The following is a 6,429-nucleotide window of genomic DNA, read 5'->3' on the forward strand; positions in this document are numbered from 1 at the left end:
CTTGAAATGCAAGCCTGTAACCTACTTGGACAACTCAGAAATCTTCAGAATGTCTGAATTAGACATATTCCTGGTTTACTCATGAAGAAATTGAAGCCATAAGCAATTTATATTATCTGTCCAAGAATACACCATGAACGAATGGAAAATGAGGACTGAAAATGAGTAATCTTCTGGATTTTACACTTCACATTGTAAACACAGGAGTAGGCCCAAAAGCACAAGAAAAAATCCCAAACATAGGAAAAATAAGACAGTGTCCCATCGATCATAGAAACTGCACTGTTCTCTCCCCATTAAATACAAAAGGGTGTGTTTTGGAAGCATATCTTCCCAAAAGTCCATATTTCTAGTGCAATTTCTTTTGACTAAATGTAACATTCATCCAGGTCGAAAAGAAAAATCTTTCAAAGTACCTTCAAACAACTATGCAGAGTTTTAATATATATACTCACTAAGGGTCCAGCAATCAGTCTTGGTTATTAATCATTCTGACAAAAAAATTTATTTTCATTTCCTTCTTTCATGTTGTGTGGGAACAGCCTGAGGTAGATTACAAGATCTGAGAGAGATAAGGACAGTAAGAAGGCTTTTGAGAGACTCTGAGCACCTAGTGGATTACTGTCTGTTTAACATTTTGATGAGCTACTGGGTTTAGTTTTGGGAATCTTGTCTCTTTACATCCTGATTTTCATTTCTATGCTGGTCAGATAGAATATTGGGAATATAGTACTGAAGTGCCAGACGTAATCAGATGTCCTAATCCCAGCAGGACACTATAAATTGTTTGTGTGTAATTCCACTAGAAAATTGATATGTCCATATTTTGTACCACATAAAAAGGCTGCTAAACATCCCAATAAACAGAAAAACTTGTGAAGTCACTGGAATTTAATCAAACATTAAATCCTGATCAATACTTAAGTAAATTCGCCAAGCTTCTCTACCTAGTAACAAGGCATCCTGTGTGCCACAGAGGGATGCCTTGAAAATTATTTAGTATTTTGTTCAACTTTTAAAAGTCTGTTAAGGAAATAGTAAGTGCTAGAGACTGTTTTTCGAAGAAAATATATTCTTGACAGATTTCACTGTCTTGCAGAGTCAAAGGTTATCCCTAAAATAAATTAGTGTTGATAGTCCTATGTCTCCCAAAGTATCACTCTGTCATACCCTACTTCTGTATATCCTGAGTTTATTCCTGTGATGGTTCCTAAACAAATGTTTCCTTCTTAATATCCTAAACTTAAAATCAGGGAACCAAATCCAACAATCCTTTTTAAATGCATGAAGAATCCCATTGAAGCATCATAGGATGTTTCAGGGTGGGGATGCTGGGCTGTGAGGCATTCTTATACCTGGGCACTGAGCAACTGCATGGGTTAAAAGCTAAATCAAGTACAAACTTGAGTACATATCTTATCAGGGTGCTAAAATGAAATATATTTAAAAAACCTCCAAAACGCAACACTTTTTGATTTGACTAATGTTACTCTAAAAGTATTTGCATATGTTTTTTAAAAATCAACAGGGAAAAATCTAGAATGTTCTGACCTTACTTCTGCATAAGAAGGTGTACCTTGTCTAAAATGAAAACGATCTGTATTTGTTTAAATTCTTATTTTCACATATCACTATTACATACTCTTCTGTAACAATATGAGAGCCCTTCCCTTTTTTTTTAACAGAAAAACCCCTTATAACCCTTGCCAAAATAGACAAACGGCTGCAACTGCATAGCTGGGACAAAGTCAACTTACACAGTCCTAGGACAATGCAAACGAAGTTTAAGAGAAGTGAAATAGACTAAGGCGCAGATGATTCACTGCTAACTCCGAGGGATGCTCCAATGCATTGTACTGCTGCCCCCTTAAGGACCAAGAAAGCGAGGAGCTGCACGGCTTGTCCTGCTCAGAGGCCTGCAACTTCTGTGTGACAGCTAGGACTTTGACACAGTTCTCATGCCTTCATGTACGTTACCACACTCAGTTGTGCCCCCTTTGCCCTCCAGGCAACATTAGTAAGCTCTTGTGCTTTAAAGCTTCATGGTGTTAGGAGCCTGTTCTGCATGGAAAGCAGGCATGATGCAGCAGATGGAAACCAAAATGCTCCTTTTTTGTATTTCTAAAAGGCTTTGACATAGCAAATCACCCACTTCACATGTTTCCTGCAGGTTGTAAACATTAGGGTGCTGAGGGTGTGCAGAAGCCACTACCCTCTCCTGCAGGTTCCATGGGGATCTGTGTATCAGGGGTTGAGGGCTGGACAGGGAATGTCCCTCCAGGCAGCCTTGCAGCCCCAGCCTGAGGGATACTGGTCTTCAGGTGTGCCACACCACAAGTAATTCTACCTCTGTACAGAGTAACCAGTTAGTCATTTCCCCTGCTAGGACAGGACTTGTGATTTTTCCCAAATTGACAATTACCCCATATTTACAACACAGAAGAAATTATTGTGATGCATAAATTAACCACGGGGCACTCTAAAAGAAATTCAGTTAGGACCTGATAGCCCAACAGTTCAACTTCAGTCATGTGGACATCTCTGAGTGTCTCATGGTGCTATAAAACCTGAAGGACAGAGCTGGAAAAGTGCTGTAAACACATTAAGGTACTTCAGTTTTTGCAGAGGATTTTCAAAGGCAGCTCCTCTCTGAGAAAGGCCCTAGAATGGGATATCAGTATATTTAAAGGATTCATCTGAAAGGAAGAAACTGAGAGACAAAACACTTTTAAGACAAAAGAAAAATAAATAAAAAGTGGTGTATATGTGCTGAACGTGTGGGGGGGTAGAATATAAGAAAATAAAGATAGTGCAGAAGGTAATCTTACCCCTGACAAGTTGCAGCTGTGCTAATTATCAAAGATTAGGAGCAGGCCTGCTCTTAATAGGCCACAGATGTGTCCAATGAGGATGAGCGCTATAAAAGAGTGGGTTAGCTGAGTGAGAGGTGAGTTGATTTTTGTTGGCTGTGCTGTAGAGAAGGACTCAGTGCAGTGAGAAGCTGCCCGTAAGATGTCACCAAGAAGGTATGGAACTTTTGCAATAAGATGACAACGTGAAAGTAAATGGCTGAGACTATTACCAGGCTTGTGCCACAAATACTGAAGATAAATGAGAGAATAACGCTCTATCTTCTCTTTCCCCAGGACTGAAGACCAATTCTCTTCATTAATATTTTCTCTATTTCTTGTTGTCAAACTTCTGATCTAATCTTCAGCTTCACGTATCTGAAATTTAACTCGCTGAATCCCTCCATGGGTGAATATTGTTTCCCACACAAAATGGTTTAAGATAAGTATGATTAGTACTATTGTGTTGTAAATTCTATGGTAGCTTGTCATTGCTATCAACGGAATTGTCCAGCATTCACAGAATCTGGCTGTTCAAGATTACATTCAATTGACAATGAATACAGTGACCAGAGGGTTGGACTAGATGGTCTTTTAACCCAGAAGATCCTATGATTCTATCAATGAATACATAATTTTCAGTATCTATTCAGATGTTTCAATATTTTGGTGTGTTAAGTTGCTTTTTTTGATGAGTTTTTTGTATAAAATGCTTTACTGGCATAGCAAGAAAATGGCATAACCTAAACACTATTTTGGAAACTACCTAAATCCTTTTCAGGAAAAAAAGTAACTGAAATAAGATAGCTGTACTGATATAATCTGCAAGGCAGACAAACTTTATATGAGATTAGCATGAAACACTAACTGTGGGTGACCTTTTGGACCCTCTGAAGTCAATCAAAATTGTGGCCATCAACTTCAGTGGAACAGGAATTTGCTCTGTGTTTTCTGAAGTGAGCAGCTTTAGGAAGGTAAATTGTCTTTTGCTCTCAGTTCCCAGCTGCTGCATCATTGGATAGGTATTACCCCTGTTGTGTGTGAGGTCCTGGATGTGCCTTTTTTGTATGCTCAGGTTTCACACATGTTAATTTTTTAAATGTATTTAGGCATATATGTATTTCTTTAACATATGTCTAAAGCACATATATGTATTGTTATTTATACATAATTTATGGTGTGTATACATATATAATGTATGGTGTGAGTATATATTATATGGTATGCATAAATATACATATACAGCAGCATTAGAAAGTATATTAATGTCTGTGGGAGATTCTGAGAACCCTTGAGAGAAGCTGCTGTAAAATGGGCTTTGGTAAAATTATGTGTAATCCATTTCTATCTTGCTCTGACACCTTAAATGCTCATCCTGCCCTACTACTAGCATTTTTGAACTTTATTCCTAGTTTCTATACATGTTCCTGTCTAGTTCATTTCCTAATGTGATACTGAACTTCTCAGTGGAATTTTTAAATGCATGTAAGAGGTCATGCTATTAAACTGCTTAATGTCTTAGTAGGGGAAATGACTAACTGGCATGCTTATTTCTCTCATCTGCATCTACCTGAACATAGCAAACTGAATCCTAATATAGAAGTACATTGTAGCTCTTAATATATAAGGAAGTTATATCTATTTACTACTTGAATGTATTTTCAAAAGTGTTTTTCTCTGTAATACCAAAGTATCATTGAGTGATCCTGCAAAAATCAAATCATAATTTGATGATATAATCAAAATTTCTGCTACACACTACTATGGTTATGAACTCCAACTTAAACATCTACAAAGCACGGCATTTACAGCTGTGCAAAGGTAGGCAACACTGGAAAAGATTACTTGTATTAAATGTTTTTTAAGAATTGCTCTCAATTCAATTACTTTTTATACTATTCTATTTATAGCCACACAAGAATTTTAAAAGAAAATATATGTATTTATAATCAACAAGAATTTTTCATGTTTTGTGAATCAAAACAAAGTTTTGATGGTGCCATTGACCTACTGAGAGAAAATAATTGAAAAATAAGGAGGTCCTTCAAACAAGGCTGTCAAGCTCAGTTGTTTTAGCATCCTGAGTCTAGCCTTTGCTATATTCAAGTTCAACCACTGAGAATAAGACTACCTCAATGCAATTCTCATCTATTTGTTGTTCGCCTTTCTCCAAATGTAGTACTTTCTTTCTAATTGCTCTACAGCATTATTTATTCAGCAGCTACTTATCAAAATTGCATTTGTTTATGTATGCTGGACACAGACTGTACTGTTCTTAATTTTTTTTTGTTTGGTTACCAAAACTTTCAATAAGTTAAAATGTATCTATGGAATCACCTATGAAATTTTGGGTTTTCCACAGCCAAATGCACAGCATAATGTGGCTTACTGTATGCAGTATACACTGCAGGGACTTTGATACATAGAATCATAAAACAGCTTGCCCTGGAAGCAACCTTTAAGATCATCTGGTTCCAACCCTGCTGCCATGAACCTTCCACTAGATCAGGCTGCCTGGGGCCCCATCCAACCTAACCTTCAACTATTCATGGGATGGGGCATCCACAAATTCTTTGGGCAACCTGTTCCAGTGCCCCACCACCCTTTATAAAAAAAAATTTCTTTCCTATGTCTAACCCAAACCTACCCTCAGTTTAAAGCCCTCATCCTACCACTAAACACCTTTGTAAAAAATCCCTCTCCAGCTTTCATGTAAGTTCCTTTAGGTACTGGGAGGCTTCAGGAAGACTGTAAGGTCTTCCTGAAGCTTTCTCTTCTCCAGGCTGAACAACCCCAGCTTTCTCAGCCTGTCTTCATAAGAAAGGTGCTCTGGTTCTTTCATTATCTTCATGACCCTCCTCAGGACTTGCTCCAGCAGGTGCACATCTTTCTTATGCTGGGGCCCAGAGCTGGACATAACAGGAGTGGAGTAGATGGGCAGAATCCCCTCCCTCGCCCTGCTCCTGATGCCTCTTTTGATGTATCCCAGGACACAGTTGGCTTTCTGGGCTGGAAGTGCACATTACTGGGTCACGTTGAGCTTCTTCTCCAATACCCCCCAGGTCCTTCTACTCAAGGCTGCTCTCTGTTCATTCCCTGCCCAGCCTGCACTTGCGCTTGGGATTGTCCTAACTCAGGTCCGGGACCGTGCACTTGGTTCAGTTTCAAGAGGTTCGCACAGTCCCACCTCTCAAGCCTGTCAAGGTCCCTCTGGATGCCATCCCTTCCTTCCAGCGAGTCGACTGCACCACACAGCTTGGTGTCATCACAAACGTGCTGAGGGTTCATAACGAAGTAGAAAGTAGAGTTTTTCTACTTTTATAAATGCTAATCGTCCCCGGTAGGGCCCTTGTGGTGTGGCATTGGCTGTCCTGTCACTAACCAAGGCTGACTCCTGTCCCATGCCTGCTCCCTGCTCAGCACACACCCCTCAAAGACCCGCGGTCTGCCAGGGGAGCGGGAGCCCTCCGTTCCCACGCCGGCTCCCAAGCGCACAGAGCCGCGGCGGGAAGCGTGTTTTTCGAATTCGAGCGCTTGGACACGCCTCCGGCCCTCCTCCGTGCGCCCGCCCCTCCATCCC

The sequence above is a fragment of the Geospiza fortis genome, unplaced genomic scaffold (genome assembly GCF_000277835.1).
Source record: "Geospiza fortis unplaced genomic scaffold, GeoFor_1.0 scaffold98, whole genome shotgun sequence".
NCBI lineage: Eukaryota > Metazoa > Chordata > Aves > Passeriformes > Thraupidae > Geospiza > Geospiza fortis.